The 14,298-nt window shown below is 38.6% G+C and overlaps 1 protein-coding gene and 1 pseudogene across 3 annotated transcripts in view; one reads left to right on the top strand and one right to left on the bottom strand.

The window, feature by feature from the left end:
* The window catches only part of NAALADL2 (N-acetylated alpha-linked acidic dipeptidase like 2), a 966,685-nt gene that overhangs the window by 107,886 nt on the left and 844,501 nt on the right, over window positions 1–14,298 (bottom strand). The window lies entirely within an intron of this gene.
* LOC114816964 lies at window positions 4,966–5,084 on the top strand (annotated as a pseudogene).

The following is a 14,298-nucleotide window of genomic DNA, read 5'->3' as shown; positions in this document are numbered from 1 at the left end:
TTAGCCCTTTCAGACAAGTGAAAATCTGTGTGAAGATATCCCATTTCCTCACCTTTTCTCCCCCATTAACTTCAGGCTACAGTGGGCTGTCTTGAATTGTTCAGTCACAAGCTCCAAATTGTATTTCTACTTATTTGTTATATTCTTCACTGAAAAGGGTTTGTTTAAATTGAGTCTCTGAAATGCATGACACAGGTAATTCTCATGGTAAGAAAATCACTAGAGAATAGCCTTCCTTCAATTCTCAGGCAATAGTAGCTACTGATTTAAAAAGGACTAGCCATGTCCTTATTAGGATGGACTGGATTTCCTATTGATTGACTTGACTCAGGAATGATAGTCAAGACTCTTAATCAGTTAAGATTCCTAAAATGGATTAGTGAATTAAAACTTGATTTGACCTGATATGCAATGGAATTCAGAGGTCAACATTCTACTTGATGCTCCACATTAGATATTTCAATGTTAAGGCATCATGGCATTTGTTACGCAGGGTACTAACTGCTTGGACAGATACAAAATAATCATGTTGGACTCAGCCCTGTTGGACTCAGCCCTGACTCACATGGGGTTCACAGACCGATGAGAAGAGAGAATAGATACTAAATCTCCATTTTACAGCCAAAGGCACTGTGTCTACCCCTTTGCTAGTGACCTCTGTGTCATTAGATGCTTAGTAGCAGCACAAGGGACTATTGTGAAGCTATATCAATGTGGGGTATCTATTAAGAGTCTTAGCTACTACTTAGCATTTTTGTAGCAACAAAGAAGATGTTTTTGATTTCCAATTTTACAATTATAGTGATCTCTCAGTAAACAGGAAACTGAGTGTACTGTGAGATTTCTTTAGTGTTCCATATATTGATAAAGCTCCTATAGATGTTTGAACATTCAGTCTTCACCTTGCTTGTGGTTTTCTGGAAAGGTATCATCAGATACAGACACTGCACAAGCTTCCACAAAAGTTAGAACTAAGGCCATTCCCTCATGTGCTGACAAATTTCCCATGCTTCAAAGACTTTCATTACTGATGGAAGGCATTCTTCTCTACTGGCACAAGAGTTCTTCTTTATTTGTAAAGGACATGATTTACTTTGTATCCTTCAGTGGTACTACACTGACAGACATGAAGCCACTTAGCTAAAATATGGAGCAAACAAATCCTAACTTTTAGTAAGCAGCGTATCTCAAATACCACTGGTTTTGTTCATTTCTTCTCTTAATCCCCTTCTGACTGTTAATTCCTTGTAGGCAGGGAACATGCCTACCAAATTTGTTATATTATACACACACAAGAACTTGGGACAGTGCTCCATACACAGAAAACACTCAATAAGTGGGATTGATTGAATCTGCATGCCATGTCACAGGTTTTAGTCATCAGGAAATGCTTTAAGTTTCTTTTTCTTGCTTGGTAGAAGGTATAATTTAAATCTGAGTCATTTTCAACACACCAGTCTTGGTAATGTGTCATGGACATAACAGAGTCCTGCCTGTTAGCATTTTCAGAGAAGGGCCTATTTTCTCCTTCATGTTAGGACTTGTAGCTCACTGTTCCAATAGAGCTGCTGGGGTTTCGTGGCAGAATGCCTTGTGGTATTCTTTGTTCTACAGGAGCTTGATATTTAGCCAGATTTAGTAATGAGCTCCATAAAAGGTTATACAATATACTTTCTCTGCATTTCCTTCCATAGCTCAGTAAGACACTTTATAGGCTTTGTTTTGGTGCCAGTAGAAAGCATTCTTGTTCAGAGACATTTTTATTCAAAAGGCTCATCAGGATTACCTCTCTACAATGGATCAAAGGATACCAGGTATGATTTTGTTTGCCATGGATGAGACATCTCAGGAAAAACAGAAAAGTGATATGTAATTTGCATTTTATATGTACTTGATTACTTCTCTTTGATTTAGTTAGGTTAAATAGGAAGATTTTTACTAGAAATTTTGTGAAACACTGTACCATACTGCTACTCCTTGAAGTAAGAATTTTAAAATAAAATGGGAGACTACTCTTGTATTCTTGATTTCTGGTATCAGAAAGAGCAAAAAATAACTCAGAAGACTGTTTTGGGGTTAAATATGGATGGATGTAACTATGAACCCTAAATAAAGTGTAAACATTATAAGTATATTGAAAATGGATAGAGTTTTTCCTCAATCAGATACATTTATTACATTAAATCCAGCAGGCTAGCAGGAACATAGGGACAATGGACTAGCTTTAAAGAAAGAACAATATAAAACATCTCTTATTTTTAGTTTTTACAACTAGGGGTCACTCATTGCTCACAAGATCTTAACCAGTAGCATAAATATGAATTAGACACATTCAAAATAATATTATGATTATGCAAGACATCTCTGGTGGCCTGAAAATTGCTATTTGGCTTTTGATGCTATATATTTGAATCGAGGGACAAATATTTTTCCTATTGATTACATTCTTTCAAGTGTGATACACAGTGATGCTTCCAAATAACAAAGCAATAAGAAGATATGCCTTGTGAGCCAGTTCTGAGCAAAAGAAGAATGATTAATATATGTCTGCAAAGTTCAAAGGGCATCGTTTTGAGTATTTCCCTTTACCCTACATGAACCTAAAGTTTAAATGCATCTTAAAAGCCCCTTCAGCTATTTCTCTTAAGGGATAAAGTGATTACATGAATATAGATCACATCATTAGTACATTAAGCATTTTCTACTCTGATTTTGATTGAAAACTACCTCACAATCAATCAAAAAACCAGTCTAATGAAGATCATTAAATCATCTGATGGTTGCACTTCATACCACCAAAAAGCCTGCTGGCCTTTATTTTATCCTGAAACACAGCATTAGGTGATTCCTAAAAGGAATTTCTTCATTCTCTTGTCTAATTGTACATTCCAAGCACTTAGTACAGTGCTCTGTACATAGTAAGTGCTCAATAAATAGTGAATGAATCTTTAACATTGCCAGGGGTATAGTTTATTAATAAAATGAAAACTATCCCAAGCACCTCTGCTAAGTTTTACACACAATAGGTCCTCAGTAAATACGTCTGCAAACCCAAGTTCTACTTCCCCAACACATGTGCAACTATGAAGGAATAACAAAAGATTCAGGAGGCTTCTACAATCTTTGTTTATATGGGAGTATATTATGTCTTGGTGGTTTTAACTCTCACTCACTCTCCCAAATTGTTGTGGGCCTGGAGAAGAATGTCAGTTTCCACAGACCCTTCACTATTTTTCTGGTGTTTAAGGGATGGAGGCGAAGCGAGTTTCTGACAGTGGGGTAATGTACTTGGCTGTCTCCCCATAGAACGATGTCAGTAGGGATTCAGCTTGCCTTATAATAATGATGGCATTTGTTTAGCGCTTACTATGTGCGAAGCACTGTTATAAGTGCTAAGGGGGATACAAGGTAATCAGGTTGTCTCACATGGGGCTCACAGTCTTAATCCCCATTTTCCAGATGAGGTAACTAAGGCACAGAGAGGTTAAGTGACTTGACCAAAGTCACACAGCTAAGTGGTGGAGGCGGGATTAGAATCCATGACCTTTGACTCCCAAGCCTGTGCTCTTTCCACTGAGCCACGCTGCTTACATGTTTGTCATTAAAGTGTGAGTACCTTAATTAGCATTAGAGAGTGATGCATTGAAACTACTACGGACTGGCCTAGGGTTTTTTAATTCTTGGGAATTAACTTTCATAATCAGTCTTCTGGTCTTTGGCTGGGAGCAAGAACATTTAGAGACTTCACCCAATCCTGCTGTAGTCTCAAAGAGAATGTTAATGGTTTCCAAATAGGTGTAAATCTTACTGAGATTTCCCCCTGAAAACCCTGTTCACTAGAATTAGTTGTTGCTCCAGAAGAATGCAATGAAATTTATAACAATCTTATTATAGTTCTGATAAAGAAGCAAATATTGTGTAGTCAGAGCAAAGGATTATAAAAAACCAAACAAAACCAACCAAAAAAAACCAAAAAATTTCCCTTCCATTCATTGCTTGTTTTCCTCAAAGTATTACTGCTATTGAGTCTGTGATCATTTTAACCAGACAAAATACCTTTGAAGGTACAAATCTTGACAACTCTAGAAGTAAGAAGGATATATTGTATCACTTTATTTGTGAGTTTTAGCCTTCCAAATTTGGGAGACGGCCTGGTGTAATGGGGACTTTTTGTCAGCCCTCTTCACTGCTGGAAAAATGAAAATATCTGAAAAGGTAATGAAAGCAGCATGCTAGTTCAATCCCAGCACCATTTTTAAAGTTATCGCACAATAATAATGGGCCAAATGAAATACATCTGTAGTTTTATCACAATAAGCATTAGAACAGTTATGGCTCCCTTCCAATAACTACATAAACCATACTCAAGGAATACAATGACATTTTAGTGACTTTAACTTCCAGAAAAGCTCATTGCAGACAATGGAGTTTTGGAAGACAAAGCCACCTTTCTGTTCATGCTCTTTCTTAGGAACTTACTGTAGTGATAAATTATCTAATAAACTCCAACATCATATTTAAGAAAATAGCTCTTGAGAAAAGGAGGTTTTTTTCTGCTATTCAAAAAAAAGGTTTCAGTAATACAGATGGTGCATTTTCAGTGGCTGCAGCCCTTTAGCCCCAAATGATAAATATCCATCCCACAATTCCAACTGGATAGAATGAAAAGGTCATGATGGAGTGGATATCAAGAATTGAGATCTGAATTCACTTTGGACATGCCAGATAGGATATTTTTGTATTTTATTTGTTTTTCACCACTCTGTGAATACAAATAACTATCTCCCACTACACTTTCCTATCGGTATAGACAGCACCACCATCATCCCTGTCTCAAGGCAGTAACTTTGGCATCATCATCAACTCATCTCTCTGATTCAACCCACATATTCAGTCTGTCATCAAATCCTTCACATTATACCCAAAATTCATGCCTTCTTATCCAACTAGACTGTGACTATGCTTGTCTACGGCCTTATCACCCTGAACATGCCTGATCTCATCTGATCTAGGAAGTTTAGCAGGGTTGGGCCTGGTTAGTACTTGGATGGGAGACTGCCTGGGAATACCGGGTGCTGTAGGCTTTCCCCATTTAGACTGTGAGCCCATCATTGGCCAAGGATTGTCTCTAACTGTTGCCAAATTGTACATTCCAAGCGCTTAGTACAGTACTCTGTACATAGTAAGCACTCAATAAATACTATTGAATGAATATTCCAAGCCTTGACTACTTCTTTAGCTTCCTCACTGACCTCCCAATATGATGCCCATCTCTTCCTCCCCAGTCCATATTTCACTCTATTTGGATCATTTTTATAAAAATTAAAATTAAAAAAAGTCCACCCAAAATTTCCAGTGTTTGCCCATCTATTTCTATATCAAACAGAAATTCTTTAAAAACACTTTTGGCAATCAATTAGCTATCTCCCTCTACCTTATCATATTGATCTACTACAATCCAGCAAATTCATTTAACTCCTTCAGTGACAACCTACTCACTGTACCTTAATCTCATTTGTCTTGCAGCTAATCCCTTGCTTATTGTGAAGACCACTTCTACCAGTCCTTATATTTTCAATAGAGAGGAAGAAACCGGAGGATATAGCTGAACCAATCAGAACAAGGTATTGGGGAAGAAGTAATAATAATAATGGCATTTGTTAAGCACATACTATGTGTCAAACACTGTTCTAAGCGCTGGGGTAATACAGGGTAATCAGATTGTCCCACATGAGGCTCAGTGTCTTACTCCCCATTTTACAGATGAGGAAACTGAGGCACAGAGAAGTCTAGTGAGTTGCCCAAGGTCACACAACAGACAAGTGGCAAAGCAGGGATTATTCATTCATTCGTGTCATCTGACTTCCAAACCCGTGCTCTTTCCACTAAACCACACTGCTTCTCAGGAGACTCTCAGCCATCTTGAGTGAGAATAAGCATCCTGTGTGCCTGGGACAGTAGGACACAAGGGCAGCTCAAGGTGTGGAACCTTGAGGGCAGAGTGCACAGGGGGAGAGTTCAGCATCCAGAGCTCATTATCAGTGGTATTTATTGAACATTTATTGTTTGCAGAGCACTGTACTAAGTGCTTGGGAGAATAAAATATACCGAGTTGGTAGACACATTCCCTGCCCACAACAAGCTTAAAAGACTCCTGTCCCTCTTGGGGAGAAAAATGTGATGTCTGGAATTCCTAAAAAGAATTGTAGAGGGTTCAAGAGGAAGAACTAGTAAATCCAGGGGAAGACAGCTTGAACTGGATCTGCCTTTGTTTGTACCTGTTTAAGAACTTATTAAATATTGTTAAGATAAAAAAATCTTGGTGTCTTCCTGGTAAAGAGAAGCTCTAGGTGCTGCAAAGCCACATGGACTTGGAAGCCTAGGGTACAAGAAAGAAACCTTTGCCTGGGAGCTTCCCACAGACTGCCCTGGGAAGCAGGTGCTAGGCTAGCTGCTAATGACTTCTACAACTTCAGGAAGATGCCTGGGATACAGCAGTAGAGTTGGCAGCAACAGAGTTTCAGGGACTTGGTGGGTAGTGAGTAGAATGCTTCAAAACCTGCAATTGAAGAGTGGGAGAAATGGAGGGATTTTAGCACCTAGCAAAGGCTAAACCGGATCCAAGTGCTCCTAGAGTGACTCCAGGGACTTTTTCACTATGAATTTAAGGTTGAAAATATCACACATATCTTCCTTATGGTCTCAAAATTTGCTCCTTTCATAATCACAGACTATTAATTTCCCCAATTTCAAAGCACTATTAAAATCATTCCTCCTCTAAAAGGCCTTCCCTGACTAATAATAATGATGGTATTTGTTAAGCATTTCCTATGTGCCAAACACTGTTCTAAACTCTGGGGTAGATGCAAGTTAATCAGGTTGTAGCACATGGGCTCAGTCTTAAACCCAACTTTACTTACAGATGAGGTAACAGAAGCACAGAGAAGTTAAGTGACTTGTCCAAAGTCACACTGCTGACAAGTAGCAGAGCCAGGATTAGAACTCTCAACCTCTGACTCCCAAAGCCCTCGCTCTTTCCACTAAGCCATACTACTTCTCTGAATGACTAAGCCCTCATTTCCCTCATACACCTCTGCATTTTGATCGGTACCCCTTAAGCACTTGGTACTCAACCCACTCAAGCCCCAAGGCACTAAAATATAATATCCTTTTAGTCTACTGCTTCCCTATCTGTAATTTTTTTTGGATGTTTGTCCCTCTAAACTGTAAACTCCATGAGGGCATGGTGTCTACTAAGTCTACTGCAATACACTCTCACAAGAACCTAATAGAGTGCTAAGCAAAGAGTAAAGGCTTAATGAATATTGTTTTGATTCACTGAAATAATGGTATTTGCCAAATGTCTACTATGTGCCAAACACTGAACTAAACACTGGGTAAGATACAAATTGATAAGCTTGAATACATTCCCCCCTCCATGGGGACGCACAAAGAAGGAGGGATAAAGTGTATTAGATCCTTATTTGACAAATGGGGAAACTGAGGCACAAAAAAGATGAATGACTTGCCCAAGGTCACACAACAGGCAAGTGGTAGAGCTAGATTTAGAACCCAGTTCCTCTGATCCCTGGCCCACACGACTTGTATTAGGTCTCACTGCCTGGGAAGATTGAAGTTGCATGTTTCACTGAGCCCCTGTAAGGTAATCAGGGAATCGTCTTCCAACAATTCAACAATTTCATTCAGCTTGGAGCTTGGACTCAATGTTCACCATTATCAGATGAAAAGGTGGGCATGTCCAAGTGCATATGCATGAGCATTCATAGTTAAAGAATAGTGTTCGTTTTCCTTGAGGTTCCTTGCAAGAACACAACCCTAGAATTTCAGGATAAATATGCACAGCTAAGCCTGAGGAGTCAACCCATCTGAGATACGTTACCCCGGGGAAGAAAATTATATCAGGTACTATCAGGTATCTAGCTGGCAAATTGGTGCTTATTTCCCTTGCAGGTGAGAATTGCTAACAATGGGTACCTTCTGACTTTAGCCTCTTAACTCATCTTGACTCCTTTCTCTGCAAAGTAGGCACAATATCTTCTTTCTCTGAGGCTATGACCCCTAACTCTTGACCTCAGCATTTTAGGTGTGGAATATGCTGGGGTCATAATAATATTTTATTTTCAGGTCTATGTGCCAAGCACTGTACTGAACAATTGGGTCAAACAGTCCCTAACCCACATGGAGTTCACAGTCTAAGAGGGAAAAAAAAACAGGGATTATTTCCATTTTACTCATGAGGCAAGAGAAGTCAAGTGACTTGTTCAAGGTCAAAGAGCGGGCAAGTAGACAATCAACGGTTTTCTAAATGCCAGGCAGGTGCTCCTCTCACTAGGCCATGCTGCTTGTCATCTGCCAATTTCCTCCCTTCATGGCTGTCCGACTCACTTCTCCCTGTCTATTTTGACCCTAGTTACCCTTTGAAGGCTTCTGATGCTTCTGACCCAAGAAATCTTTATTCTAACAGAATCTTGAAGGATAAAGGGACTGATTTCAAGTGCTAGTAGCTGTCACCAGAGAACGTTACAGGCATCTTAAACAATCATTATGTCAACCTTTGGCAGTCTCTCCTCTGCAGGCCACCCCACATTGTATGTGCATGTATAGTTTATCCTGAAGGGAATAAGGACATAAGAACTTCATTTCAAATGAAAGCATGGTTCAATGGCCTTATTTAGAAATTCTTAGGTTTCTTCTGCTTAGAACAAAAGCAAAACAGAGAAAAATGAAGTTGAAGCCATCCCTAAATGTATCCTAGGAAAAGGGGCTGATGTGAATCCGGTATTTGGTTTTATGCCAGTGAGTTCTCATACATTAGGATGGCTACATTGATAGGCTCCAGTTATAGAAAGAAGTTTTTCTCTGACATCTTTTGCCAATAATGATAGAAATAATGAAATGATGATGATAATAATATTTATTAAACACTTATATGCCAAACACTGTACTGAGCACTGGGGCAAATATCTGATAATCAGGTGCCACATGGGGCTCACAGTCTAAGTAGAAGGGAAAACAGGTAATGTGTTCCCATTTTGCAGATGGGGGAATTGAGGCACAGAAAAGTTAGGTGAATTGGCCAAGGTCACCCAGCAGGGAAGTAATGAAACCTGGATTAGATCCCATGTCATCTGATTCCCAAGCCCATACTCTTTCCTCTAGGCCATGCAGCTTCAAAAATCCTATTGATGCCAATATTCTCAGTAGTCATCTTTGTAACAAAAGGAACAGCATGTGTATCCTTATGATATCTATTATATCTGGCCATACAGTTCTATCAAGTCATGTTGAAGGAAATGTCCTTTTAAGTTGCAAAGGAATCATATGAACATAAGTTTGCTTTAGGGAGGGAACCAATTTTGTTGTACTGTACTTTTCTATATTCTTAGTATAATGTTCCACACACTTTAAAGTGCTCAATAAATACCACTGATGATGATAATGAGAAAGTTATCGGGTCTGCTTTGCTTGAACCACACATTTCTGTTTTGTACTTAGAGTGAATTTCTGTCAGGGATAATGCAATAGAGAAGCCTTTATCAAGATCTTACAGGAGTTTTCAGAATCCAATTTCTGTGGTTTCTTCAAAAGTTTCAAGTTTTGAGATTTGCACTGGATTTGAAATCTCCGAAATTTCATTAATCTCCAAATCCAAAGGGAAGATGGGAAATTATTTCTGAGAAATTCTGATTAAACTCAGCTTTACTCTATGTCACCTAGCTTATCTTGATTACACACTCTCAGCTTTTTATTGTAGGTTTCAAAATTCTGCTGAGCTTAATTCATGAATTTTGATGGATGAACTAGGCTTCTCTGTATATTTGGGCAGGTGTGAAATAAATTGCTGGGCAGGCTATGATCTTTGAGTAAATTACTCTCCTTGACTACAATATATATTGATGAGATGTGTCAGTATTCATATTCATACTTGTCAATTGCATTACCCTGGTGATGAAAATACAAGTTAGGGGGCCAACAAAATGAAGAGGGAGAATTTTGTAATGTCATAGGAAATTAGATAAAGAACACTTACCAGAAGCTTATAAATCTTAAGAGACAAAATTTATTGGCAATTCAGAAATTCACTCTTAACTGAAACTAATCTGAAACTCAAACACAATTAGAGATGCAAAACTACTCTTTTTACTAAAAATTAAAGAGAACATAATTATAATAATTTAATTTTTTATCATGTGACCAAGTGCACATGATATCTATTAGATCAACTCAATGCTTCATTCTCAGTCTTTTAGACACTCTATTCTGGAAAGTAGTGCTATCTCCTGAAAAATGGCAACATTTCTATTTATTTGAAGGGAGGCATAAAACTTAAAATAGACCTGGGAAATTCTACATTAAAGGATAAACTTCTTTTAATATTTTGTTAAGTGACTACTATGTGCCCAGCACTTCATACAGTGCTGAGGTAGATATAAGCTAATCAGTCCCTATTCGTCATGGGACTCACAGTCTTAATCCCCATTTTACAGATGAGGTAACTGAAGCCCAGATAAATTAAATGACTTGCCCAAGTTCACACAGCAGACAAGTGGCAGAGCTGGGATTCAAAACCAGATCCTTCTGACAGAGCTATGCTCTGTTGAAAATATATTTGGATAAAATATCAGATAGAATACATCACTGGAACAAGGAGAAAAGCACCAAATGTAGAAGATTTCACATCACTTTCATAGATCTCAGACTTCCTGATTTGGCTACCAAGACTTCACAGACAAAATTACTGGGAGGAATTCACTTCAAGGATGGAGATTGCAAAGACACAGAAAAATAATGGAAAGTTTTAGAAATATCCCAAGCTATTTTCCAATTTCAGCATTGAAGGAGGAAGTAAGGAAAGAGACTTTCCAGTCTTCATACCTGTAGTGAACAGTCAACAAGCTGCCCTTTTAGTGACTGTTTGTGATCCTCTGAACAACAACAGCAAGAATGAGATTGATGAAGTCCTGACAGACTCTCTTTGAGGCAGGTGATTGCAAGCCTATGGGGGCAGAGCATGGAGAGAGGTGGGGCTTTCTCTCCCTGTTCTACCCAGTAATGGGCCTGGAACAATCAGTGGCTGCCACATAGGGCCCAGCTGCTATGCCTAAGGCAGATAAAAGACAGTTGCTTTGAATCATGTGGGGGAATGCAAATGTATGAGGAGAAACAAGCATGATGAGAGCAGCACTTGGAAGCAGAAAGATGAAGTACTGGCAGAACAGACTTCTTTGATCACAGACTGGTATTGGACCCTTCCTTGGTGGGGTGAAGTGAGTGAGTGTCAATGTATGTATGTGTGACTCCCTTGCATGCTGGTAGAACAAAGTAAAAAAATTTTTCACAGTAACCTTGGTGAACAGAGGTGTGGTTTGACCTCTACGTGTCACTGAGGCTCCCCTCGTCCAGGAAAGTTCCAGTTTGTACAAAGGAGAGGCTTATGATGCTACCTAAAGTTGTCTCTGCATGAATGCAGGTGCATAATTGTGGTAGGAATTGTAATCAAACAGTCTCATTTATTGAACACTTACTGTATGGCATTAGTGAATGCTTCTTATATTCTCTGCACTTCAATTTTCTAACTTGTGAAATAGGGATTAAATCTCTGACCCCCACACAAGACAGGAATTGCATTTAGCCTGATTTTTATTTTTCCCCAGTGGTATATGTTAAGAGTCTATTACATGCCAGGCACTATACTAAGAGCTGAGGTAGATACAAGGTAATTAGGTTGGACACAGTCTTAATTCCCATTTTCCAGACAAGATAATAGAGGGACAGAGAATTTAAGTGACTTGCCCAAGGTCACACAGGAAAAAAAGGAGCAGATCGAGGTTTAGAACTCTAACCCAGAATTTAATATAGGGCTTGGTACATAGCAAAGAACTTAAAATATAACACAATTACAAAAGTAAATATTCCACTAAGGGAACCTGTAGGTGCCTTCTAAAGATTTGTAGAAACTAACATACTGATGGTACAACCCTAGTAGCAGAAAGCAAAGAAGTCTTGAAGGGCTTATTAAAAGTTAAAGAACAGAGCAAAAAGATGGGCCTATATTTGAACATTAAGAAAAAGATCAAGACAACTGTAGGTTTTAACACATTTGTAGTGGATGGATAGACTGAAATAGTTGACAAATTTTCTCCCCTGGAATCGATAATCAATAATAAAGTTAATACTAGCCAAGAAATACACAGAAGATTAACGTTAGGAAGGCGAGTTATAAGACCCTGGAAGAAGTGATGAAATGTGCTGATGTAACATTTGCCACAAAAATACAAATCATCAACTCTGTGGTATTTCCAGTGACAATGTATGGTTCCCAAAAGCTGGACAGTGAAAAATCAGGATAGAAAAAGCATTGATTCTTTTGAAATGTGGTGTTGGAGAAGGCTTTTGAGAATACCATGGACTGTCCCAAAAATGAGCAAATAGATTTTAGAGAAAATTAAACCAAAGTGGTCTTTGGAGGGCCAAATGACAACTCTGATTAGCATATTTTGGATGTACAATCAGGAGGACTAATTCTCTGGAGAAGAGACTAATGCTAGGAAAAGTCCAGGGAAAACATGGAAGAGTCAAATCAGAAGCTAGATGAGACCATAACAATGATAATGGAAGAACCATTAGAAAAGATGCAAATTATGGCAGAGGACAGAATGTTCTGGAGAAAGTATATCCATGGAGTTGCTATGAATCAGAAATGACTCAACAGCACTTAATAATAATAATAAACCTCACCACTGCTTAAATGACATGTATTAGAATACTGCTATGCTTGTAATAAAGGATTATCACTGGAGGCATGATGGCAGAAGGTCTTCCTATCTGGATGCTTGGGCCATTTTATCTCTCCTACCTATGAGGGCTGTTCGAGCAGCACACAAAATGCATATAAAATTATCACAATTTGGTTCCTGCCACAAAGAGACAAAGTTCTATTCACTTTCAGGAGAGTAGGTTACTAGCAAGGTTTCAATGATTAGGGGTGGACTGTTGCCATTATTTTTTTATGAGATGCAAGAAGAATGTAAAATGAGATTCATTTCCTGTGTAAAGAAGTTACTTTTTCTATTAGGCCATGTAAGGTCCTGGAAGAAACCCAGTTCTGCCACTTGGCTGCTGTGTGACCTTGGGAAAGTCACTAAATTCTTTCTGTTTCCTCATCTGTAAAATTAGGATTTAATACCTGTTCTTCACCTCTAAATAATGAGCCCCATGTGGGACAGAGACTATATCCAACCTGATTAACTTGTAACTACCTCAGCACTGACTACAGGGCTTGTCACACAGTAAGTGCTTAGCAAATGCCATCATGATAATGATGATGATACATAATTTTTCATTTGTTCCAAAATGAAAAGGACACCAAGGCAACTCTCCAGAGTTGATCACAGGATAAGAGAGCTGGGAAAGGTCCTCAGGAGTCATCTAATCAAGCCATCCAGAAGATCTATGTCTATTTTCTATCTCAAAGCAAGCTAGAATTTGGACACCACAATTATGTTTGTTCACTTTTTCTAGTATTATATCATCCTGATAGAAAAGAATTTCACAAAATGTACTATGGGAGAATTTCTTCCCGGTTTTGAAAGTCATTCTCCTGGGTATATATCCTAAGACTATCATTGCTATTTCACCACTCTCCTGGCTCCTATTCAATTTGGGGGTCTTCTCTGATCCTCTGGCTCAATTTCTATTGTATTTGTACATATCTAGTCTATTTGTATTTTTGCTTTTGCTTGCCTATTTTTCCTAAGTGAAGTACCTTATCTTCCCCCAGTAAATTTTACATTGTGTAGGACTGCTTTCCAATTTGGCTAAGTGACTTTGAATTCTATTAATACCTCCTAGAGGGTTCTGATAAAGAATCATTTGCAAATTTAATGAGTGTGTTCTTGGCTGCTAGGCTGCTTTGCCTTGGTAATCAATAAAGAACTAGTCCTCGGACACCTTCTTGACCCATTTGACAACTCCCCAAAGTTGACAGCATACCATTAATGACTTCCATTTTGTAGGAGCCTCACAGTAATGTTGTAAACCAAAAATATGGTCACTTCACTATCTGCAAGCCAAGCAATGAATCAATAGTATTTATTGAACGATTGCTTCATGCAGAATGCTGAAATGTACCCCTTGCATTCTTTGATACTCCTGATATACCCTTCACATGGTATTGCATCAAAACTGTTGCATCTTCGAGGAATTTCCTGATTTAACTTCCATCCCCCCCCCAACTCATGACAATGCAACTGCCAGTCTTGGATGTATGTTCATAAA

The sequence above is a fragment of the Ornithorhynchus anatinus genome, chromosome 1, assembly GCF_004115215.2.
Source record: "Ornithorhynchus anatinus isolate Pmale09 chromosome 1, mOrnAna1.pri.v4, whole genome shotgun sequence".
Classification (NCBI taxonomy): Eukaryota; Metazoa; Chordata; class Mammalia; order Monotremata; family Ornithorhynchidae; genus Ornithorhynchus; species Ornithorhynchus anatinus.
This window is presented reverse-complemented; position numbering and strand designations above follow the sequence as displayed.